The sequence below is a fragment of the Jaculus jaculus genome, chromosome 3 (assembly GCF_020740685.1).
Source record: "Jaculus jaculus isolate mJacJac1 chromosome 3, mJacJac1.mat.Y.cur, whole genome shotgun sequence".
Taxonomy (NCBI): domain Eukaryota; kingdom Metazoa; phylum Chordata; class Mammalia; order Rodentia; family Dipodidae; genus Jaculus; species Jaculus jaculus.
The window spans coordinates 98,550,749-98,577,027 of record NC_059104.1 but is presented as its reverse complement, the minus strand read 5'-3'; the positions used below and the strand labels follow the sequence as shown (position 1 = coordinate 98,577,027).

At 41.5% G+C, this 26,279-nt stretch overlaps 1 protein-coding gene across 7 annotated transcripts in view; it reads right to left on the bottom strand.

The window, feature by feature from the left end:
- Positions 1–26,279, bottom strand: part of Sik3 (SIK family kinase 3) — a 286,449-nt gene that overhangs the window by 162,333 nt on the left and 97,837 nt on the right. The window lies entirely within an intron of this gene.

Sequence of the window (26,279 nt, the reverse complement as noted above, 5' to 3'; positions counted from 1 at the left end):
TTCTGAGATCATCCTTCTCTCTATACCAACAAATACCAAGGCCATGATGCAACTTGTGGTTTCTTCTCATAACTGCGTAAAGTTAAAGCTTTGAGTTACCCTCAGATATTCTCCTAGCTAGCCTTGGACCTCTCTGTCTGCATGGAGTCCAGAAGTACAGTGACGGCACTCAAATAGAGGCCTCAGAAAATTCTTTTCATATCCTGGCAGTCTTTCTCCATAACAAAACTCCACAAATATATTTTGGGAGAGCTTTCTACATGTGAAGCATCTGCAACAAAACCCTGTTGAACAATAGTTTGTATTTACTAAGTTAATGACTCATCTATACTCATCCCATACTTTATAATGAGTTTCCTTATGCTAAAATCAAAGTGTTATCATAACAAGGTAGAAAATAAAGTACATGAAGCACTTAGCCTAGTAAGATAGCACCAAGCTTGAAAGAGTTAAATCTATAAAAGGACCCTGCTCAGCATACCTGGGGGCAAAGTTATAATGCCCACTTTCAGGTAGTATAAACCTAATCCTTAACACAATGATAAAGTCTCCCCCTGAGTAAGAGGGTATTCCTATAAATTAATGACAGTCTAGAAGTTAATTCATCTTCCTAGGTGAGTTTACACATGTAAACCAGCATGATACCTGTTTGTCCACCTGGACAAAAAAGTGTGAGTCAGTATGAAATTTCATTACAGCTCAACCTGTTTGGGTCTGCTTTACAGCAAGCAGACTTTCTTGGCCTCCACTGGCTCACTTATACCTTGGAAAGGAACCTTTGCATATGTTAAAGAAAGACAAATAAGAAACTTAGGATGAGGCTAAGGATAGAGATCACTTAGTAGAATGCTTGTCATGCATGCAGGAGGCCCTGGGTTAGAGTCCAGCACTGCATATACCAGGTGTGGCTGAACAGGCCTGTAATCCTATAACCCCAGGATCAGAAGTTTAAAGTCATCCTCAGCTACACAGGATATTTGAGGCCAGCCCAGGCTAGAGTAAGTCCCCCAGACTCAAAAAAAAAAAAAAATTAATAGCATTAATTCCAATCTAGTATTCCAGACACCAGTTATATGAAAAACATCAGTTTATAATTTCAAATGTCTCTCTAAATGTTGAAGTCAGAAAAGTAGATCTGGGTTTCTACTGAGCTGTGGTAGCTTACTTCATCTAGTCAAACTACCTACTAAATATAGAATTATGTACAATTAATTAAATGTACAATTACTCTGATAGGAGGAAAAATAGGGTTGTTGTTTTTTTTCATTTCAGATATATAAATGTGTTTTTCCTCCTTTCTCTGAATTTGTTTGTTTGGTTGGTTGGTTGGTTTTTTCCAGGTAGGGTCCCACTCTAGCACAAGCTGACCTAGAATTCACTCTGTCTTCTCAGGGTGGCCTCAAACTTTTATGCTGCCTCCTACCTCTGCCTCCCAAGTGCTGGGATTAAAGGCATGTGCCCCCATACCCAACTTCTTTTTTAAAATTTTAAAATTCTTTTTGGTTTTTCCAAATAGGGTATCACTCTGGACCAGGTTAACCTGGAATTCACTAAGTAGTCTTAGGCTGGCCTAAAACTCACAGCAATCCTCTTACCTCTGCCTCTCCAGTGCTGGGATTAAAGGTGTGCACCACTATGCTGAGCACATAGAAAAGGCAAGAATGGCCTCTAACCACTGCAAATGAACTCCAGACCCATTCACCACTTTTGTACATCTGGCTTTATCTGGGTTCTGGAGAATCAAACTCGGGTCCTTAGGCTTTGCAGGCAAATGCTTTACCAATGAGCCATCTCTCCAGCCTCCCCAGAGATTTTTTAATTATACCCTAAACTTCTCCCTTATAATGGTCAAGTAGATAGTGTCCGTGCCATTAGAATTACATAGGAGTCTAGGCTTTGGACAGAATAAAACTAGAATCCAAACTCTACAGCTTAATTAGGTTGCTATGAAGCAACTAGGTTAGTGGCCAGCAGAAGACATAACTAACTATTCTAACTGTTGCTATTACTAGTACTATCATTGTCATTATACTTATACCTGATCAGAATTCTACTCCATTTCCTATTCTTTTCAAACTCTATCACTTTTTCTTGTCTTTTTGGGCTTTCAAACATATTTTCAGAAGCCGTACAAGGTGGGACATGCCTTTAATCCCAGCACTCACGAGGCAGAGGTAGGAGGATCGCCATGATTTCGAGGTCACCCTGAGACTACATAGTGAATTCCAGGTCAGCCTGGGCCATAATGAGACCCTACCTTGAAAAATAAAGCCAAACAAACAAAAAATATTTTCAGTGCTGGAGAGATGGGTTAGCAGTTAAGGCACTTGCCCGCAAGGTCAAAGGACCCAGAGAGGATTCCCCAGGACCCAAGTAAGCCAGATGCACAAGGGACAGCATGCATCTGGAATTCATTTGCAGTGGCTTGAGGTTCTGGCATGCCCATTCTCTCTCTCTCTTCCCCTCCCCCCATTTCTTTTCCTCTCTCTCTCAAATAAATAAAATGAAGTTTAAAAATATTTTTACTTGTTTATTTGCAATGAAAGAGAGAGAAGGAGAGAATGGAGGTGTCAGGACCTCTAGCCACTGAAAATGAACTCTAGATGCAAGTGCAACTTTGTACAACTGGCTTTATGTGGATACTGGGGAACTAAACCTGGGTCATTAGGCTGTGCAGGCAAGTGCCTTAACCACCAAGCATCTCTCTAGCCCTCTTTGTTGTTGTTGTTGCTGTTCTTGTTATTGTTGTTTGTTTGTTTGTTTGGGCTTTTCAAGGTAGGGTTTCACTCTAGTCCAAGCTGACCTGGAATTCACTATGTAATGTCAGGGTGGCCTCAAATTCACAGTGATCCTCCTACCGCTGCCTCCTGAGTGCTAGGAGTAAAGGCGTGTGCTACCACGCCCAGCATCTTTCTGGTTTTTTGAGACAAGGTCTTATTAAGTAGTCCTACCTGATCTAGAACTCATTCTGCAACTCAGGCTGGCCTCAAACTCACAGCAATTCTCCTACATGAGCCTCCCACACACTGATATTCACAAGTGTGGGCCACCGTATCCAGCTTACCACTTTCTTAAAGCCACCTCATCAACCTTCGCCCACTTTCAACAGATATCTCAGCTTTGTAGTTAACAGAAAATATACAAAAGAACTTGCTCAATTTCCCTTCTGTGTATAGATATCTTCATACCCCAAACTTTTCTCTTTAATCCAAAAAGTAGGAGAATGCTCGAACCTCAGGTATGTATTAAGTGACCTTATAAAAGTTGGTCATACTGACAGAAAGCTGGGAGAAGCCATTCTACATGTAGTTCAATGGGAGAAAGAGATACCACCAGTAAAGATATTCAACACTGAACACTGCAAGCCTTATAATTGGTCAGCCAGGCCAAATGAGCCAACGGATACAATAGTGGCACGTCTGTCATGGTGGAAACCAACTGTCCTCCAATTGGACTGGAGGCCTGCTCCATGGGAGGGAATATATCCCTGATACTGAAAACTTAAAACAGGGGTAGTCATGAGCCCTAGGGGCATAACATCTGCTGATGTCTGGATAAATGTATATACCATGCTTATCAAACTGCCCAGTAAGCACTTCTCTTAATATTTATACCCTTATATTAACGCTACTCTCACTTTGGGTAGAAAATCTTCTCTTTTCAGATGGCAGAGACCTTGGGAAAACTCAGAAGGTATCATAGTGCTGGAAAGAAGTGACTAGAATACTAAGTAACATCTCGATCACACCTTCCAAGGCTCAAGGTCTAATGCGGAAGAGGTGGCAGAAAGAATGTAAGAGCCAAAGGAAGGGTGGGACTCCTTACAACATGCTCCATCCAGACATAAAATGGCCTGGATATCCATGACCTCATAGTGCCTGACACTACCTAAACAAGACCATCATAAGAGGAGGAAAAGATCATGACATCAAAATAAAAGAGAGACTGATTGAGATGGGGAAGGGATATGATGGAGAATGGAATTTCAAAGGGGAAAGCGGGGGGGTGGGTATTACCATGGGATATTTTTTATAATCATGGAATGTTAATAAAAATTGAGAAAAGTTTTTTTAAAAAGTTGGTCATGCTGATAGAAAGCTGGAAGAAGCCATTCTACATACAGTTCAGTGGGAGAAAGAGCTACCACCAGTGAAGATACTCAATAGTGGACAATGAAAGCCCTATAATTGGCCAGCCAGGCCAAATGAGCTAATGGGTCCAATAGTGGCACATCCATCATGGTGGAAACCAACTGCCCTCTAATTAGACTGGAGGCCAGCTCCATGGGAGGGAATACATCCCTGATACTAAAAACTTAAAACAGGGGTAGTCATGAGCCCTAGGGGTGTAACATCTGCTGATGTCTGGATAAATGTATATACTATGCTTATCAAACTGCCCAGTAAGCACTTCTCTTAATATTCATACCCTTATATTAATGCTACTCTCACTTTGAGTAGAGAATCTTCTCTTTTCAGAATGCAGTGACCTTGGGAAGACTCAGAAGTTATCATAGTGCTGGCAAGAAATGACTGGAATACTGAGTAACATCTCGATCACACCTTCCAAGGCTCAGGGTCTAATGCGGAAGAGGTGGCAGAAAGAATGTAAGAGCCAAAGGAAGGGTAGGACTCCTTACAATGTGCTTCCTCCAGACATAAAATGGCCTGGATATCCATGATCTCACAGTACCTGACACTACCTACACAAGACCATCATAAGAAGAAGAAAAGATCATGACATCAAAATAAAAGAGAGACTCACTCCTGTCAGATTGGCCACCATCATGAAAACAAATGATCATAAATGTTGCCGGGGATGTGGAAAAAAAGGAACCCTTCTACACTGCTGGTGGGAATGCAATCTGGTCCAGTCATTGTGGAAAACAGTGTGGAGGTTCCTAAAACAGCTAAAGATTGATCTACCATATGACCCAGCTATAGCACTCCTAGGCATATATCCAAAGGACTCATCTCATTTCCTTAGAAGTACCTGCTCAACCATGTTTATTGCTGCTCAATCTATAATAGCTGGGAAATGGAACCAGCCTAGATGTCCCTCAACAGATGAGTGGATAATGAAGATGTGGCACATTTATACAATGGAGTTCTACTCAGAGACAAAGAAAAATGAAGTTATGAAATTTGCAGAAAAATGGATGGACCTGGAAAGTATTATACTAAGTGAGGTAACCCAGGCCCAGAAAGCCAAGCGCCACATGTTCTCTCTCATATGTGGATCCTAGCTACAGATGATTGGGCTTCTGCGTGAGAAGGAAAATACTTAGTAGCAGAGGCCAGTAATGTAAAAAGGAGACATAAAGGGTAGAGAAAGGAAGGGAAGAGGATACTTAATAGGTTGATATTGTATATATGTAATTACAATGATTGTAATGGGGAGGTAATATGATGAGAATGGAATTTCAAATGGGAAAGTGTGGGGGTGGAGAGGGAGGGAATTACCATGGGATATATTTTATAATCATGGAAAATGTTAATAAAAATGAAAAATAAAATAAAATAAAAATAAAAGAGAGACTGATTGAGATGGGGAGTGGATATGATGGAGAATGGAATTTCAAAGTGGAAAGTTGGGGGAGTGAGGGTATTACCATGGGATATTTTTTATAAGCATGGAAGATGTTAATAAAAATTGAGAAAAATAAATAAATAAATAAATAAATAACATTCAAAAAAAGTTGGTCACGAGCTACTGTCATTACCATTCTCCTCTAACAAAAGGAATAGCAATTTCCAAACTACATTACAGAACTGACAGCTGCTCAAATTTCAGGGCTGTTGACTACTAACACTCGTGCAATTATGAGTGTGGCCACTGGTTTTATGGGTTACTCTCCTCTCCAAGTTCAAACTCCATTTCCTTGTCGAGGTCTCAAAACTAAATGACTCCCCAGACACAAAATAGCCTGGATATCCATGACCTCACAGTGCCTGGCACTACCTACATAAGACCATCATGATAGGAGGAAAAGATCATGACATCACAATAAAAGAGAGACTGATTGAGAGAGGGAGAATGGAGCTTCAAAGGGGAAAGTGGGGGGAGGGAGAGTATTACCATGGGTTAATATTTATAATCATAGAAGTTGTCAATAAAAAAATTTTGAAAAGAAAAACAAATAAATAAATAAATGACATATAGATGATAGGCTGATGTAACTGTTCAAACTCAAAGTAGAATGGTCGTTGTCAGAAGCTAGGGAAGGATAGTATAGCACTAATGTTTAATGGGGAGAGTTTCAATTATGCAAAATGAAAAAGGTTCTAGAGATTGACCACACAACAATATGAATGCATTTAACATACAACTGTGCGCTAAAATTGGTTATGATGGTAACTTTCATATTCGTGGGGTTTTACCATTGAGCTATACCCCCAGGGATTTTTTTCCCTAGGTTTTTTTTTGGGGGGGTCTGTTTTAAGAAGGTCTTGCTCCATAGCCCAGGGCTACCCTCAAACTCATGATCTTTGGCCTCTGCCTTTGATCAGCCTGGACTAGAATGAAACCCTACCTCAAAAAACAAAACCAAAACCAAAAAAATTTTTAAATAGGCTTAAAACTCATTTCTCTATTTTAGTTTGTTCAAAGAATTCCTGACCAGCATTGAATGAAAATGTAGTTATCCTATGACTTTATAAAAGATAGCATGTTGCTGAGTTGCATAGTTAGGGGTTAGGGTGCATGCACTTTCAGAGACAAGTATGACATCTAAGAGGGTAAACATGGACTAAGCCCTCTTAACATAACATCTCTAATGAAATTCACCAAACAAAATCCATGTTATAGAGAGACAACTTGGTGAGTAAGAGTGCTTACCATGCAAGCATGAGGATCAGAATTCAATCCCCAACACCCATGTAAAAAGCCAGATGCTGCCACGCCCACGCATGTCTTAACTACAGTGCTGAGGAGTGGAGACAGAAGAATGGCTAGGGCTCACTGGTCAGCCAGTCTGATTGAAAATAGCAGTTCTGGGTTCAGTGAACTATTCTATCTCAAAGAAAAAAGGCAGAGTAGAGACAAAAAAGGACACTAGTGGTTCTCCTCTGGTCTCCTCACATGTGTGCATGAAGCATGAACATCTGCACACACTTACAAAAACAGAAACCTGACCAGGCATGGTAGCACATGACTTTAATCCCAGGACTTAGGAGGCAGAGGCAGGAGGGTCGCCATGAGTTTGAGGCCACCCTGAGACTACATGGTGAATTCCAGGTCAGCCTGAGCTAGAGTGAAACCCTACCTCAAAAGAGAGAAAGAGAGAGACAGAGAAAGAAAGAAACCCATGTAGTAGGAAAAACTTGCTTGAAATACAAGTATTTATATAAGTTATGGGCTAGATAAAGACCATCTATTTTTAGGAAAGAAAAAATGCAGTAGAAACTAACAAAGTAAAGGAGAAGAGATAATCATAAACTATTTCAACAACCAGAATAAGAAACTATACTTTGGAAAATAATTACTAAAATGTTAAGAATTCTAGTGAATTCCAGATCAGCCTGAGCTAGAGTGAGACTCTAACTCAAAAAATCAAAAAAAAAAAAGAATTCACTCTTACTGGGAATGGTGGCACACACCTTTAATCCTGGCACTCAGGAGGCATAAGTAGGAGGATCATCATGAGTTTAAGACCAGCCTGAGATTACATAGTGAATACTAGGTAAGCCTGGACTAGAGTGAGACCCTACCTTGAAGACCACCACCCTTAAAATAGACCATATAATATATATGTACTTAAGACCCTACCTTGGGGGTAAAAAAAGAATTCACTCTTGGGGCTACAGGGATGGCTCAGTGGTTAAGGGACTTGCCTGAAAAGCCTAAGGACCTCAGTCTGATTCCCCAGTACCCGCATAAGGCAGTGCATACATCTGGAGTTCGTTTGCAGTGACTAGAGGCCCTGGCATGCCCATTCTTTCTTTTTCTCTATCTGCCTCTCTCTTTTTCTTAAATAAATAAATAAATATTTTACCTCAAATTGTTAAACAAAATCATTATGTAGAGAACCCAATGTGTCAAGGCAAAAATAAATGTATGCACACAAAGCTGTTTTGTTATGTTTTTAAAGCTCATCTGTAGCTTAGGTGAGACAACTCTAACTTCATGAAATATATGAAAAATGCTACTTTAACACAGACCCACATAATATTAGAAAGGCATTTGGAAATATCTTACTTGATATTTCAAACAATCCTACCCTGTTGTTTCATGGTAACATAGAAATGAAGCAAGCATTAGGGGGAGCAAATAAAATCTAAATTCCAGAAATGGAAGAATGAGATTTCAGCGCGCACAATAACCCAGTGACTTCCTAATACACCAGCATTCATTTATAATGTGGTATGATGAGAATAACTTTGAAAAGAAGAAATTCAGAAGAGTCACTATTAGTCTTGGAGGAAGGGGGATTTAAAAAAGTGTGAGCTGCCATGCGTGGTGGCACATTCATTTAATACCAGCAGAGGTAGAGGTAGGAGGATTGCTGTGAGTTCAAGGCCACCCTGAGACTACATAGTTAATTTCAGATCAGTCTGGACCAGAGTGAGACCCTACCTGTGGGGGGTGGGGGGGAGTGTGAGCCAGCATAGTGATGGACACCTTTAATCCCAGCACTAGAGGCAGAGATGAGAGGATCGCTGTGAGTTCAAGGCCACCCTGAGACTACATAGTGAATTCCAGGTCAGCCTGGGCTATAGAGAGATCCTACCTTGAAAAACAAAAAGTGTGAAAACAGACTAACTGTTGCATACCTACACTCCTATAATCCTAAAACTCAAAAGATTGAGGCAGGTGGGGCATGGTGGTGCACACCTTTAAACCCAGCACTTGGGAAGCAAAGGTAGGAGGATCGCCTTGAGTTCAAGGCCATCCTGAGACTACATAGTGAATTCCCGATCAGCCTGAGCTAGAGTTAGACCCTACTTACCTCAAAAAAAAAAAAAAGAAAAAGAAAAACAAAGATTGAGGCAGGAAGATCCTAAATTCAAAGCAGGCCTGGGCTACAGAGTAAGACCATGTATCTGTCTCAGTTTCTCTCTCTGTATACGAAGTAAACAACTTAAGTTTCTATTCTAATACAGCAATTTCTAGGTCTCAAATTTTTATTATATTAGATCTTAAACTAGTACCTGTTTGAAAACTGCTAATGTATTTTGGTTTTAAAAGGTGTTGAAAGTCCCCCCCAAACACACACTCAGAAAAAGAATAAGCTGAAAACAGTAGACAAGCTGTAAAAAGCAGCACTACAGGCTGTTTGAGTGGCTCAGCCAGGTCAAGGAAAGGCTATGATGCAACCTATTAGCTATGCAAAGCTTGGCAACAACACAGCCTGGTTCTTACCAATACCAACCACTGCAGTGATCCTGCCCAGCCAATCACCAGCAAAGCTACATTAAGTCTAACACGCTAAGGTGAGAACTTTCCTAAATAAAACTAATAAAGGGGCTAGGAGTGTCTAGACAAGGAGGAACCCTGCCAATATCAAATAAGTCTCCAGTTCACAGAATGAACTACACCTTACATTTCTAAAATGGCTTAATCAGAGGATGTCAGTGTAACTGGAAAGCAATGTCTACATTACCATTTAACATAAAAAAAAAAAAAAGAGAGAAAAGGAAACAAAAAGAAGAGAAAGGAGGAAAAAGAGGAGATAGAGAAAATAAAAAATAAAACAAGAGGAAAAAAAGAAAAGAGGGATTAGGTATATAGCTCAGTTAGTAGAGTGCTTGCCTAGCATGCCAAAGCCCTGGATTTGATCCCCAGCACCACAGAAATCTGGTGTGGTGGCACATGCCTGTAATCCCAGCATTTAGGAGGTAAAAGCAGGAGGATCTGAAGATCAAGGTCATCCTCTGTTACATAACAAGTTTGAGGCCATTCTAAGCTCCATGAGACCTGGTCTGGAAAAGAAAAAAGGAAGGGAAGGAGAGAGAAAGAGAGGAGGAGGAAGGCTGGAAAGATGGCTCAGTGATTAAGGCACTTGCCTGCAAAGCCTGATGGCCCTGAGTTAATTCCCCAGGACCCACATAAAACCAGATGCACAAAATGATGCATGTATCTGGAGTTCGTTTGCAGTAGCTAAAGGCCCTGATGCACCCATTTTCTTTCTTTCTCTCTCTCCCTCGGTTTCTTTCTGCTTTCATATAAACAAATGAAATATTTTTTTAAAAGGTGTGGCAGCATACACCTTTAATCCCAACACTTAGGAGGCAGAGGTAGGTGGATTGCCATGAGTTCAAGGCCAGCCTGAGAATACAGAGTGAATTCCAGGTCAGCCTGTGCTAGAGCAAGACCCTACCTCAAAAAACAAAACAAAAAAGGACATAAGCTGGGTGACTTCTGGCCAACATGGTGTCCGCCTAACTGCGCCACACCTTCAGGGGAAGGAAAGATGGACGCAGATCCTGAGAAGAGAACCAGCCCATCGCACCTCAGCAGGGCCCCAGCTGAAACCAAGAGTAATTGGGAAAATGAGCAAGAGCACTGCTTTCTCAGTGAACCTGATATCAGCATAAGGGTGAAGGAGATAGACACAGAGGAGACTCAACTCCTACCAAACCAGATATCCAGAGACACAGAGGCTCCCAAGACCTTACCACTGAAGTAGGCCTAAAATGAACCTAACATGGCTCAGGGAAATTCACGGAAGAGGGGGCCGAAAGATTGTCAGAGCCACATGTTGGGTCATTATGCACAGAGACAATGCCTCTTCCCAATAACTGATGGCTAACCCCACAATGCACAACCCATATTCCCCAACGAGAAGGGTCCCTGCAGAGGGGTTTGGGCAGGGAGAAGACTAACAATGGTACCAATATGACTGTATGCACTATGTATATAACTAATAAAGAAAGAAAGAGAGAAAGAAAGAAAGAGAGAGAGAAAGAAAAAGAAAGAGAGACAAAGAAAGAGAGAGAGAAAGAAAAAGAAAGAGAGACAAAGAAAGAAAGAGAGAAAGAGAGAGAGAGAAAGAAAGAAGGAAAGAAAGAAAGAAAGAAAGAAAGAAAGAAAGAAAGAAAGAAAGAAAGAAAGAAAGAAAGAAAAGAGAAGAAGGGAGAGAGGGAGGGAGGGAGGGAGGGAGGGAAGGAAGGAGGGAAGGAGGGAGGGAAAAAATGTAAAAGCAAAGGCAAAGACCAGATCAGAGAGCCAGACTTGGCATCACAGGCCTGTGATACTAGCACTTGGAGGAGTTCAAGGTTATCTTCTACTACATAGCCAAGTGAAAGGGCAGTCTGAATTACCTGATATCTGGGGGTGAGGGGTAAAGAGAGAGAGAGAGAACTACAGAATAGATTTTAGCCGATAATGGCTAAAACTATTACAACTGACCTGAAAACACAAGTTATAAAAGCGTGGTTTTTTTCCCCCTGTCTCTATCCTTTTAATACCTTGTGCAACAGACAAGCATGTTTTAAGAAAACAAGCCTATTCCTTTTGGCAACGGGGCCAGGAAAACTCAAGAAGCAGGAGAGGGACAGAACAGAAGAGGGACTCAACAGATGTCAGCAGGGTGCTGAGGGAGGCCAGGTTGCCTGAGAAACCAACCAGGGAAGAATAAGAAAAAAAATCATTCCTCAGAAAACCTCTGAGATGCTTTCAGAGGAGCTCTGACCCTCATCCTGGGGGACGCACAGAAGAGAGACCAACTGTCAGGAATGACAAAGGGGACCCAGGGCACACTGACTGCCAAACAACTGCCTTTTCTAAGCTGTGCGGCACACACACACACACCCCACAGTTAGTATCTGAGAGCAATCAGAAATCCACGATGAGGGCTGGAGAGATGGCTTAGCAGTTAAAGCGCTTTCCTGCAAAGCCAAAGGACCTCTGTTCCACTCCTCAGGACCCACATAAGCCAGATGTACAAGATGGCGCACGCATCTGTAGTTCATTTGCAGTGGCTGGAGGCCCTGGTGTGCCCATTCTCTTCCTCTCTCTCTCTCTCTCTCTCTCTCTCCCCCTCTCCCTCTCTCTCTCTCAAATAAATAAAAAAATAAGTAAAAGAAATCCACGATGACTCTGAGACCCTAAACATACAATATGCATACACATTGACATGAATCATGTTTTTTAGGGAGCTCCTGTCAGCTTAGCATTTAAGAAGATATTAAACAGGTAAAACTACCAAAAAGCTACTCATTTATAATACGATCTAGGGAAAGAAACTTAGGAAACCAGAAACCTTTAGGAATAAATCAGCCTCCCTTCTCCAGCTTAAAGATGCAGTCTAATGTGGTTACAATTTTTCAGTTAGGAAGTTACAAAACAGTCTTCATTAAGTAAACTTAACTAGTTTTGAGAAGAGACTGAAATGGACAAATCTATTTGAAGTTGCCAAGTCAAATCTGTGTGTAAAATACTAACATGTGCAGTTGTTCCCACCTGTGTAACCCTAGTAACCTGGGAGGCTGAGACAGGAGGACTGCTATGCATTTGAGACCAACCTAGGCTATATAGTGAGTTCCAGGCCAACCCAGGCTGTAATGTGAGACCTTGTCTCCAACAAAATAAGGTAAAAAAGTTTTTTGATTGTTTGTTTTTTGGTTTCTCGAGGTTGGGTCTCACTCTAGTCCAGGTTGACCTGGAATTCACTCTGGAGTCTCAGGGTGGCCTCGAACTCACAGCGATCCTTCTACCTCTGCCTCCCGAGTGCTGGGATTAAAGGTGTGTGCCACCATGCCTGGCTTCAAAAAAATTCTTTAAGAGAAAATACTTTTATTTTCATCTTCTTGACATAATCAGTAGTGGAGCTGAAAGATTATCTGTTGTATTTATTAAATAAAATTTTGTCACTGGGCATGGTGGCACACACCTTTAATCCCAGCACTCGGGAGGCAGAGGTAGGAGGATCGCTGTGAGTTCGAGGCCACCCTGAGACTCCAGAGTGAATTCCAGGTCAGCCTGGACTAGAGTGAGACCCAACCTCGAGAAACCAAAAAAAAAAAAGTTTCCTCCCATTTAAGTAGCTCTTAGGATTCTGGAAAGAGCTATGCAACACACAGCTTTTGGGAGGAGAAAAGTCACCAATGGTCTAAACCAGCAGTGGACCCTGCAGGCCAAATATACCAACTGGTACAATGGTGACATGTATGTTTGGGGGGAAATAAATTGCCCTCTGATTATATTTGAGGCCTGCTCCATAGGAAGAAATCCATGCCTGGTATTGAAAACCTAGTAAAAAGCCTATGACTGGAGAGGTTGTAAGCCCTATGGGGGAAACTAATACTGCTGTCTGGATAAGTGGATATATCAGGCCCACCACAACGTCCTCTAAATACTTATGTGTTTATGCCCATATATTAATGCTTCTCCCAGTTTTGATTTGAAAGCTCCTCTTTTCCAGATGGCTGTGATTACTGAGGTAACTCAAAATTCACCATATTGCTGAGAAGAAATGACAGTGGAGCTTTCAGAACTAAGTAAAACATCTCTACCACACCTTCTAGGGTTCAGGGTCCATTGTGGAAGAGGTGGTAGAAAGATATAAGAGCCAAAGGAAAGGGAAGACTGCTTATACTACTGTCTTCCAGACACAAAGTGGCCTTGATATTCATAACCTTGCAGTGCCTGACACTACCTATACAAGACTTGTGTAATGGAGGGGGGATGATTACATCAAAATAGAAGAGAGACTAATTGGAAAGAAGAGACAATTTGGGAGAAGGAAAAGGGGGTGGTAGAAGGAAATTATGGTCATGCTATATTGTTCATATTCACGGAGGTTATCAATAAAAAGTTTTTAAATTTTTTTTTAATTTTTCGGTTTATTTTCATTTATTTATTTGAGAGTGACAGAGAGAAAGAGGCAGAGAGAGAGAGAGAGAGAGAATGGGTGTGCCAGGGCCTCCAGCCACTGCAAACGAACTCCAGACACGTGCGCCCCCTTGTGCATCTGGCTAACGTGGGTCCTGGGGAATCAATCCTTGAACCGGGGTCCTTAGGCTTTGTAGGCAAGCACTCAACCACTAAGCCATCTCTCCAGCCCAAAATTTTTTTAAATGTAGCTGTGGATCCATGTAGATTTGCATGTATGTGTGGTCACATGTCGCATATACCTTTAAAAAAGTATGACGCTGGGCGTGGTGGTACACATCTTTAATCCCAGCACTTGGAAGGCAGAGGTAGGAGGATTGTCATGAGTTCAAGGTCACCCTAAGATTTCATAGTGAATTCCAGGTCAGCTTGAGCTAGAGTAAGACCCTACCTCAAAAAAAAAAAAAAAAAAAAAAGCCGGGTGTGGTGGCGCATGCCTTTAATCCCAGCATTTGGGAGGCAGAGGTAGGAGGATCACCATGAGTTCAAGGCCACCCTGAGACTACATAGTAAATTCCAGGACAGCCTGGGCTAGAGTGAGGCCCTACCTCAAAAAAAAAAAATAAAAATAGTAATATGATGGAGAATGGAATTTCAAAGGGGAAAGTGTGGGGGGGGGGAGGGAATTACCATGGAATATTTTTTTATAATCATGGAAAATGTTAATAAAAATTTAAAAAAATAAAACAAAATTTTTTATGTATTAAGTATGTATTAACCGGGAGTGGTAGCACATGCCTTTAATCCTAACAGTCAGTGAATTCCAGGTCAGCCTGGCTAGAGGAAGATCCTACCTCAAAAACACAACAACAAAATACCCCATCATTTATACAAACTTTCCCAAGTCCAGTGACTTTTAAAAGAAACAAATCTAAAAAACGAAAAATAAGGCATTTCTCTACTTTGACACAGAAAAGGTAAGTCACCCTTGATTAACTTGTTAAGGAAAGTGTGAAGACTAAGTTGAACAGGCTCATGTTCTCTTGCCAGCACCATGGGCATTAAGCAACTTTCTATCTCTCTGAAGTTAATTTAAGGAAACAAGATTCAGAGGAAGCACTGGCCATTATCATCACATTGCCTCTTTGAGACATCTTTATTACTAGTCTGCTTTTATCTTGCCATATATTGGTTACTTGGCAATTAGTCTGGTTGCAGGCATAAACTCAATGCACAGAAGCAGAGGTGTGCTGGGCAAAGTACTGATTAAATACTAAGTTGGCCAGCTAATCTGGACAGGCCATCTACTTGACAGGCAAATCAGAAGCAGGCAAACAGAGGACCTACACAACAGAGTAACTGGAGTGAGGCAAATATTCACTTAGCAAATACAAAAAGGCATGAACTGAACACATACATTTATGCACCATATGCTTTATAATGGTACTGTAGGTACAATATAAATTATATTAGTAAATTGCCATGTGTTATTTAAGTAGACTGAAAATCTGGCTCTGGGAACACGGTAGCCCCGACCCCCACCTCTGATTCAATCATATTTATTTCAAAGTGTCCTCCAAGACCCCTTGTTCTGGAGCAGGTTGGCCCCTGTCCTGTGACAAAGAGAAGGGAGAACAGCATAACAGCCCAAGAATAAAAACACTGCACCCCTGAGAACAGCTGGAAGGTAAACTGTTCCCCAGATTGTCTGGTGCCTACCCACACCAATCTTATAACTTGAGCGGAGGTCACTATTGCTTATCCTATGGTATAAAAATGACTGTGGTAGGAACAGTTACTGGAATAGTTACCGAAGGTGAAGACATTCTGCCCAGAACCCTTGATCCAGACGTGACTCTAGCTGTTTTGACAGAGCTTCCTCAATCATTTCTTCTGGATGCTGTGAGTGCCCAATCTATTGTTCTGACCCCCCTGCCCTGCAGTAGGGACTTACTCTAGCCTAGGCTAATCTGGAACTCACTCTGTAGCTCTATGCTGGCCTCAAACTCAAGGCCATCCATCCTCTTACCTCAGCCTTCCAAGTACTGGAGTTGAAAGCACGCACCCCACGGCAGCTCCAATCTGTTCTTTATCCACTACCTGTCATTTGTTTTCTCTTTTCAGCAGGACTACTCCATCATTTCTGTTGGATGTTGTTTGGTGCCCAGCTTGGTGTTCTGGTCTTAATTTGCTGCTTTTCATTTCTTCTTTTGCTTACTATCTCCCTAATAAACTCACTCATTCAAAACAAAGTACAGCTCTTACAGATTTTTTTTTTTTTTTTGGAGGGGACAGCTAGATAATAAGAATCATGAGTACTTAGTGATGTAAAATTTTCACAGAAATAAAATGAACCATTTGTTCATTAATTTATGTTTTTCTTTGGTTCAAAAGACTTTAAGGTAGCTCATATATGTGCAACTAGACAATATCTAAAATGATGAAAAGAAAAACAATGGAGAAATTACTTAAGAAGATGAGCTAAGGAAAAGTAAGATTCTGGTATGTTAAAATAAGAATATGAAGAACCTTAACATATTTTGCAGAGACGGGCAAATAAATGACATAAAGGAATGAGGCAGAAGAGATGGCATAGTGGTTAAGGTGTTTGCATACAAAGCCAAAGGATCCTGGATGGACTCTCCAGGACCCACATAAGCCAGATGCACAAGGGGGTGCATGTGTCTGGAGTTCATTTGCAGTGGCTGGAGTGCCTCTTTCTCTTTCTCTCTCTCTCTCTCTCTCTCTCTCTCTCTCTCTCTCTCTCTCTCGCTCTCCCTCCCTCCCTCTTTCTCTCTCTCGTAAGTAAATAGGTAAAATAAAAATATTAATTTAAAAAAAGGAAATGCAGTTGAGTTGAAAAAGCTGAGTAAAATGATCAACTTGTCATAATCTAGCAATCTGTTAATAAAAGTCACCTCTTCACTACTTGCTTCTGTGTCTTCCACAAAGTCCCCATAAACTGGCCATGGCTAAGGGTATAAAATGCGGTGATTTAATATTTTCAAGGTTCATCATGGAAAATGCTAATAAAAATTCAAAAATATATATTTTTTCAAGGCTCACAGCTAGCTCAGTCCATGGAACATGAGACTCAATAATGTTATCACTCTTCATCCTATGAAATTGGATCACCTGCCAGGTTCAGAACTGATTCTATTCACACAGTGTGTTCACTGAAAGGTGTATGCCAAACCATTTTGGTTGTTGTTTTTAAGTTTATTTTGTTGTTTTACGTTTACTGTTAAGTTATTTTTTTGTTGTTTTGCTTTTGTGTTTTCGGACACACTCTCACTATATGACCTAGATCCTTCTGCCTCACCTCCCTCAAACTCTAAAGTTTCTTTTAATTATAAAAATGCGTATTATAAAGAAAATTTACAAAATACAGACTTTAAATAGTAAATCTTGGGCTGAAGAGATGGCTTAGTGATTAAGGCACTTGCCTGCGAAGCCAAAGGATTCAGGTTCTATTTGCCAGTACCTATGCAAGCCAGATGCACTAGGTGGCACATGAGTCTAAAGTTCATTTGCAGTGGCTGGATGCCCTAGCATGCCCATTCTCTTCCTCCCTCCCTCTCCTTTCTCTCCCTCGCTCTCTCTCTCAAATAAATAAAATCAGCTACATTAAAAAAAAAAATAGTAAGAAGAAGCCAGGCATGGTGGCACACACCCTTAATCCCAGCACTTGGGAGGCAGTGGTAGGAGGATCGCTGAGAGTTCGAGGCCACCCTGAGACTACATAGTGAATTCCAGGTCAGCCTGGACCAGAGTGAGAGACTACCTTGACAAACCAAAAAAAAAAAAAAAAAAAAAAGAAAGAAAGAAAGAAAGAAAAAAAGTAGGGGGCTGGAGAGATGGCTTAGCAGTTAAGCACTTGCCTGTGAAGCCTAAGGACCCCAGTGCAAGGCTCGATTCCCCACGACCCACGTTAGCCAGATGCACAAGGGGGCGCATGCATCTGGAGTTTGTTTGCAGTGGCTCCTCTCGATCTCTCTCTCTCTTTCTCTCACTTTCTCTCTCTCTCTCTGTCTTTTTCTCTCTGTTGTTCTCAAATAAATAAATAAATAAACAAAAAAAATTTTTTAAGTAGGGCTGGAGGGATTGCTTAGCAGTTAAAGTGTTTGCCTGCAAAGCCAAAGGACCCTGGTTCAATTCCCCAGGACCCACATTAGCCAGATGCACAAGGGGCGCACGCATCTGGAGTTCATCTGTAGTGGCTGGAGGCCCTGGTGCGCCCATTCTCTCTCTCTCTCCTTCTTTCTCTGTCAAATATATAAATAAATGAAAATAAAATATTTTTTAAAAAGTAAATCTGAGCCAGGCATGGTGGCACACGCCTTTAATCCCAGCACTCAGGAGGCAGAGGTAGGAGGATCGCCATGAGTTCAAGGCCACCCTGAGACTACAGAGTTAATTCCAGGTCAGCCTGGACCAGAGTGAGACCCTACCTCGAAAAACCAAAAAAAAAAAAAAAAAGTAAATCTTAGGGCTGGAGAAATGGCTTAGCAGTTAAAGGCACTTGCTTGCAAAGCCTGGGAGCCTGAGTTCAATTCCCTAGTATCCACGTAAAGCCAGATACAAAAACTAGCATATGCAGACTCACAATAGTCCAGGCTGACCTGGAGTTCACTATGTACTCTCAAGGTGGCCTTGAACTCATGGTGATCCCCCTACCTCTACCTTCCAAGTGTTGGGATTCAAGATGTGTGCCACCATGCTGGGCTGTTTGTTTTATATATACTTCGTTGACAGTTTTGCTGGGGCTACAATGAGTTTCTGGATTAAAAAGCATCAGGGAAGGGCTGGAGGGACGGCTTAGCCGTTAAGGCATTTGCCTGCCAAGCCGAAGGAGCCAGGTTCAATTTCCCAGGACCCACGTTAGCCAAAAGCACAAGGTGGGGAGCACATGCATCTGGAGTTCATCTACAGTGGCTGGAGGCCGTGGCACGCCCATTCTCTCATTCTCTTTCTCTCTCTCCTTCTTTCTCTGTCAAATAAATAAAAATAAAAAATAAAGCAGCAGGGAAGCTGGGCATGGTGGCCCACACCTTGAATCCCAGCCCTTGGAAGGCAGAGGTAGGAGGATCACCGTGAGTTAGAGGACACGCTGAGACTACAAAGTGAGTTCTAGGTCAGCCTGGACTGGAGTGAGACCCTACCTCAGGAAAAAAAGAAAAAAGCATTAGGGGAGTGGGGTATGGTGGTGCACACCTTTAATCCCAGCACTCGGGAGGCAGAGGTAGGAGGATCCCATAAATATGAGGCCACCCAGAGACTGCATGGTGAATTCCATGTCAGCCTGGGCTACAGTGAGACCCTACCTCAAAAAAAAAAAAAAAGTAGCATCTGCATAGGAAGTTTGCTTGCTACAGCAAGAGGCCCTGGTGGGCCCATTCCTCCCTTCTCATTGCAAATAATTTTTTTAAAAAATTATGGCTGAAGAGATGGCTTAGTGATTCAGCCATTTTTCTGCAAAACCAAAGGACCCAGACTGGATTACCCAGGACCCATGTAAACCAGATGCACAACATGGTACATTCATCTGGAGTACATTTTCAGAAGCTGGAGGCCCTGGTGTACCCATTTTCTCTCTCTCTGTCCTGCCCCCTTCTCTACCACTCTCAAATAAATAAATAAAAAAGACATAAAAAGTATTTTAGGGGCTAGAGAGATGACTTAGCAGTTAAGGGGCTTGCCTGTGAAGCCTAAGGAGCCAGGTTTAATTCCCCAGTACCCATGTAAACCAGATGAACAAGGGGGCGCATGCGTCTGAAATTCGACTGCAATGGCTGGAGGCCCTGGCATGCCAATTGTCATTATCTGTGTCTGTCTCTCTTCTCTCTACCTGTCTCTGCTCACAAGTAAATAAATAAATCAATAACTATTTTTTTAAAAATTTAAAAGAACATGTCTAATATTAGATGTGTATTGGATATATACCTTATCAGATTAGGTGTGTGTTATATGTATTTATTTTCTCATGGTTACTAAAATTTCCTACCAGGTCACATTTAGCTCAAAGGTCTCTTTCCTAAATCTTTAAATTTGGCAGTCTAAATAAAAGCAGAAAGCCTAATAAATTAAATTTTTTTAAAAAAGCAGAAAGCCTAGCAGCGTGTGACACAAGCCTTTAATCCAAGCACAGGGGAGGCAAAGATAGGAAGATCGCTGTGAGTCTGAGGCCAGCTTGAAATGACAGTGAATTCCAGGTCAGTCTGGGCTGAAGCAAGACCTTACTTCAAAAAAGCAGAAAGCCTAACTCTTCTGCTATTCCTATCTTGGAAACTATCCCCTCCAACTTAATGTTAGGCAAGATAACAGCACCATAGCTTGGGCTCCCAGAGAGAAAGCATAAACAAGACAGCAGACACAACACCTTAACTAATAAAATCTGTCTGCAAGTAGCTACACATTGTTAGAGTTTAAATCAGCTTAACCTACTTGGGATTGTTTTTTAAACTACTTTCTTGGACTTTCCTTTTCAAGTCTTAAGTGCATTTTAATGCAGAGCTCTGTCATGGAGCCAAGAAGTAATAAAATAGGGAGAGTATCAGCTTCTTCAATGCTGTCAGATTACTAAAACATTAATGATGAAGCATCATACTAAAGTGATATACCTTAAAAAGTAATATCAGATCCCATTAAGTTACAACTGACTCATCTTCTGTTACTTCCCCCAAACCAACCTGAAAGACAAGAGCAGCTTTTAAGCTCAAGGATTTTTCCCCAACTTGTCCAAGTCATTCAGACATTCAGACATCGCTAAGGCCAACTCCAAAGCAACTGCCTGATCTTTAATGAGTGTGTTTCTTAAAGACTATTAATGTGCTCACCAATGCCAGCATAGCTAGAGGGGAGATAAGTAGCACAATGAGATCATTAGTCACTGACACCAGCTTATATTAACGCTTGGAAATGACAACCAGTTGCTTAGCAGCAGTTTTCCAAAAGCATTCACATGGAGAGAATAGTCTTCTCTGCAGAGTCATAGGCTAATGCTACCCACAGAGCAGTGTTCATTGACCTCTCAGCAAAGTAGCTGAAAGAAGTAAACTCTCTTAGGATAGTATTCTTTGTGTGTGAAAACTGTATATGGGATCACTATTTTTCCTCCTTCAGGGTTCTTCTACCTGAGGGCTGAACGGGCACAACAGAAAAACCTTCCTCTCCTCTGGGGTTAGCATCACTCAACTACATTACTATCCAAGTCAACATCATGACTAACATCCAGGCCATTTTTCAATGTATAAAGAGTAATCTGACATCGTCTTCCTGCCCTAGCCACGACCTTCCCTCTAGGCCGTTGCTAGTCTGTAAGTGCCAAAAACCTTTACCTCCTCTCCAGTCATCCTCCCATCCTATTCCTGGATGAATCAGACTCATTCCTCTAATCTTAAAATACTAACTTTTAATATTCCAATAATGTCAGTTCTTCCATCCTACCTCACGGTTCTCTTCCTAGTAACCTCATCAGTAAACACTCCTCCATCTTCATTTAATCCTTCCATGCAAACACTTCTTTCCTTTTCTAGAAAATGTTCTTATCTCCTCAGATCCAAGTTTCTAAGAGTCATTCTTTGTGGTTTGGTTTGGTTTTGGTTTTACCAGGTAGGGTCTTACTTTAGCTCAGGCTGTCCTGGAATTCACAATGTAGTCACAGGGTGGCCTCGAAATCTTGGAGATCCTCCTACCTCTGCCTCCTGAGTACCCGGCTCTAAGAGTCTTTTTAATAGTTGGCCCTACATCCTTAACTAAGGTTATAAATCCACTGGATCTACCTTCCTCTCCTATTGCCCCACTGCAACTGTTCACACTAGAATCCCTCATCAATCCACCAACACAAAATCAGTGGGTATAAGGCAGCTCCTAGCAGAATAACTTCCCAGAAGAATATTACAAGACTAGCCACTTCCTCTTCCTTCTGCTTCCAAATAAAGCCTGCCTGAAATCTAGTTAGGACCCACTCTTTTCTTTTTCTCTCTCAATCCTCTGTAACAGTCTGATTTGACACAACCCTCTCCAAGTTAAACCAATAGTTTATATAGTAGTTCTAATTCCCTAGACCTCAACCTCTCAATCCATCTCCTTTCCCTCCACAATCCAGCCACACTAAACAATAAGCCAAGGTTTTTCTTTCACCTCCTCCAACCATTTTCAGGTGCTCGTTACTCAGCTGAAATACTTGCCTTCCAACACCCCACAATCCCACGCCTATAGCTTACACAACTTGACTTGGCTGACTTCCTTAAAAGGTTCTCTGCTCCCTGGATTAAGATCTATGAATTGACAGAAATGTCCTGTTATATCACTTGCCATAACAACGGAACTGCCTCTTGCCTCACAAATCTCCCCGTAGGGGCTGGAGAGATGACTCAGTAGTTAAAGGTGCTTGCTTGCAAGGCCTGACAGCTCGGGCTCCATTCCTCAGCACCCATATAAAGCCTGATGCACATAGTACATTGCACCTGGAATTTGTTTGTAGTGGCAGGCAGAATGGCACATCCATATTCATTCATTCTCATTCTCATATTCTCTCTCTCAAATAAATATTTAAAAAATAATCTCCCACCGGGCGTGGTGGCGCACACCTTTAATCCCAGCACTCAAGAGGCAGCAATCCTCCTATCTCTGCCTCCTGAGTTGGGATTAAAGGTGTACACCACCACACCCAGACTCGCTTTCCAAGCTAGGATTTCACTCTAACCCAGGCTGACCTGAAATTCACTTATGTAGTCTCAGTGTGGCCTTGAACTCATAGCAATCCTCCTACCTCTGCCTCCCAAATATTGGGATTAAAGATGTGCACCACACCCAGCTCTATCTTCTTTTTAAAAGGAAGGGGGTTTACTCATTATCCAAGGGCACAAATCAAAACTCCCTAGTTACAGAGGTCAACCGTGCTTCCCTGTTTAGCTCCCTGAACTTAACCTGCCTGCCCTTTTGCTGTTACTTCTTACACTGCCACTGTGCCTTTGCCTTAAGAAGCCACTGACTGTGCCTCAAACTTGCCATGCCTTTTCAATTCTTCGTATCTACTCTAAAATCCCTCCCTCATTTTTTAAAGCCTACCTTTGAACATTATAGTAATGCTTAGAAAACTTCTACATTCTGGAGTAGACTGATATTAATTTGCAAAATTGAAATAAAGCAATAGCCTACCTTAAATAACTTTCCCAAAAAGATACACAATCTTAAATTGCCTTCAGTGGTGCCTCTCCAGATAACTGCTTCTCCTATACACTATGCCTGCATCTTAGTCCTTTCATTTGCAATCTTTTTTAAAAGTCACATTCTGAAGGAAGAAATAAAAAGAACATTTCGCAATATTGGCATCATAAAAAAAATTTACTTTAACCTAAAGCAGTTTCAAGAAGAATTCTCAATATAATAATAAAATGCTTGTCACCAGCAGTTCTTTTGTGGTGAACATGTAGGAGGAAGGCTTGTCATCTGACAGTATCTATCAGGTTAACATTATGCATGGATCAGAATTTAGCAGCAAGTAACAACAGTTCCTGTCACCAAAAAGTCTATATCCCTAAGTGAACTTTACTGTGAGATGAGGCGGAAGTGGTGTTTCTCTTTCTGAGCTCAACACGTGCACATGAACTGCAGGTAGCCAGCTCTGGGAGAGAGGGATATGCCAGCATGAAAAGCAGCCAGTGTTCTACCTTGAACAGACACAACTTGCCAAATAAATGCTGCCTTTGTAGTTACTACAGCAATAACCACCACCAAGAACAACATGAATGGGGCAAGAGAGCAGCCTGCCCACCACAGTCACAGCATCTTTCCTATGAGACTGCTTTCTACTTCATAAAGTCTCTTGGAATGATCAGAAATTCACATTGACTTTATCAAGTCCATACTGTTCAGAATTAACAGGCTCTACACAGAATAACCAAGCTGCATGTGCCCAACCTGTCTTCAAGAGGTCTGGGGAAACCAAGCATGGTGGAGCATGCCTTTGATCCCAGCCCTCGAGAGGCAGAGGCAGGAGGATCACTGTGAGTTCAAGACCACCCTGAGACTACATAGTGAACTCCAAGTCAGCCTAGGCTGGAGTAAAACCCTACTTCAAAAAAAGAAAATAAATAAATAAAAATGTCGTCTAGAGAATAAGAACATTAAAAAAGGCTTTATCTGGGCAGAACTGGTTTGGAATTCAAGCTCTTCTACTTAGTGGTTTGCATTCTAGGTTAATATGCTCTAAACATGATTTCTTTGTTTTGTTTTTGTTTTTCAAGGTAGGGTCTCACTCTAACCCAGGCTGACCTGGAATTCACTATGCAGTCTCAGAGTGGCCTTGAACTCACAGTGATCCTCCTACCCCTGCACCCCAAGTGCTGGGATTAAAGACGTGTGCCACCACGCCTGGCTTCTAAGCATGATTTTCTTAAGACAAAATGTGGGTCATAAAAGTTTGAGCTAAAAATAGCTCTCAGAGTACTTTCTGGAAGTAAATGAAAACATATATTCAATATGGTGTGAAGGCATACGGCATGCAGCTTCAGCAATTTGTAGCTATTCTATTTGCTTTAGGTAGGATCAATATCATTCTACCCTTCATGATAGCAGATCCCATTCATGAGAATTTGAAGCCAGAAAAACACAACTGGCAGGCTAATATATACATGAAAAATACTGCTTGGTCCCTATTCTGGATGCAAAGTACTACTGAAACTTGAGGTAAGCCTGGATTAGCCACCTATGGAAACTGTGCAGGAGGAACAGCCAAAGAATTAAGACATTAAGTTAAGGCACTTGCCTGCAAAGCCTAAGGACCCAGGTTTGATTCCCCAGGACATAAGGCAGATACACAGGGTGGCACATGCATCTGGAGTTCATTTGCAATGGCTACAAGCCCTGGCAAACCCATTCTCTCTCTTTCATAGATACATAAAATATTAAAAAGAATTTTTCTTTCTTTCTTTTTTTGTTTTGTTTTTCCAAAGTAGTGTCTCACTCTAGCTCAGGCTGACCTGGAATTCACTATGTAGTCTCAGGGTGGCCTTGAACTCACAATGATCCTCCTACCTCTGCCTCCTGAGTGCTGGGATTAAAGGTGTGTGCCACCACACCCGGTTAAGAATCTTTCTTTAAAAAAAAAATCTCCAGAGGGAGGGTATTACCATGGGATATTTTTTATAATCATGGAAAATGTTAATAAAAATTGAGAAAAAAAATAAAAATAAAATCTCCAGAGCCGGGCGTGGTGGCGCACGCCTTTAATCCCAGCACTCGGGAGGCAGAGGTAGGAGGATCGCCATGAGTTCGAGGCCACCCTGAGACTACAGAGTTAATTCCAGGTCAGCCTGGACCAGAGTGAGACCCTACCTTGAAAAACCAAAAAAAAAAAAAAAATAAACAAAAAAATAAAATAAAATCTCCAAATATCATCCTGTCAATACTGATTGGAAAGAAAATTGATCAAATAAACCTTAAAGGTAACTAATCCAAGTCAAGGCTGAACTTTTAACTCAAGCTTTGTCAAGTAAGCTCACTGAAGCAAGTTTGCTGCTGTAGCCTATGTTAGTAAAAGTAACTTAAAAAAAAAAAAAAAACCCTCAGTAAGCCAGGCATGGTGGCACATGCCTTTAATCCTAGCACCTGGGAGGCAGAGATAGGATTGCCATGTGTTTGAGGCCACCCTGAGCTAGAGTGAGACCCTACTTCAAAAAATTTTTTTAAAAAGTAACTAATAGTAAGTAGTATTTGGGCTGTTCAAATAGGACCCCTGCAAACACTTGAGTAAATAAATATATTCTGCTAATGAGTTCTTATAACAATGTAGCAAGGCACTTACAAAGTAAATGCTAAAACATTTAAATTTCTTAGACTGGAGAAGATAGCTCAGCAAGTAAGGCACTTGCTTGTAAAGCCTGCCAGCTTATATTCAATTCTCCAGAGACCATAGGAAGCCTGATGCAAAGTGCTACATACATACACAGCAAGAGGTCCTTGTGTGCCCCTACTCTCACTCTATCTCTCTGTCTCCCTCTTACCTCTCTCTGCTTGCAAATAAAAATATTTAGTGGCCTCCAGCCATTGCAAATGAATGCCAGATACATGCATCACATTTTGCATCTGACTTTACATGGATGCTAGAGTATTGAACCTGGTTGGCAGGTTTTGCAAGCAAGTGCCTTTAACTGCTGAGATCTCAGCCAGCTCTGATGCTACTACCACCTCCTCTCTTTATGGATCCCAATTTCACCAGCTCTGGACCAATTCATACCAAGCAGTGGGAAAGGAAACAAGGATAAGGGCTATAGGATGATTAAAAAAATAATAAGGTCCCCAAACCATAGCTTTCTGATCAGACCTTAAAGTGTCAGGACTTGAGCACTGGAAGGCCTGTTGGAGACATCTGGTTCAGCTATATAAAGAAGCTATGGGGCTGGAGAGATTGCTTAGTGGCTACGCCACTTTCCTATGAAGCCTAAGGACACAGATTCTATTCCCCAGAACCCACACAGGCCAGATGGACAAGGTGGTACTTG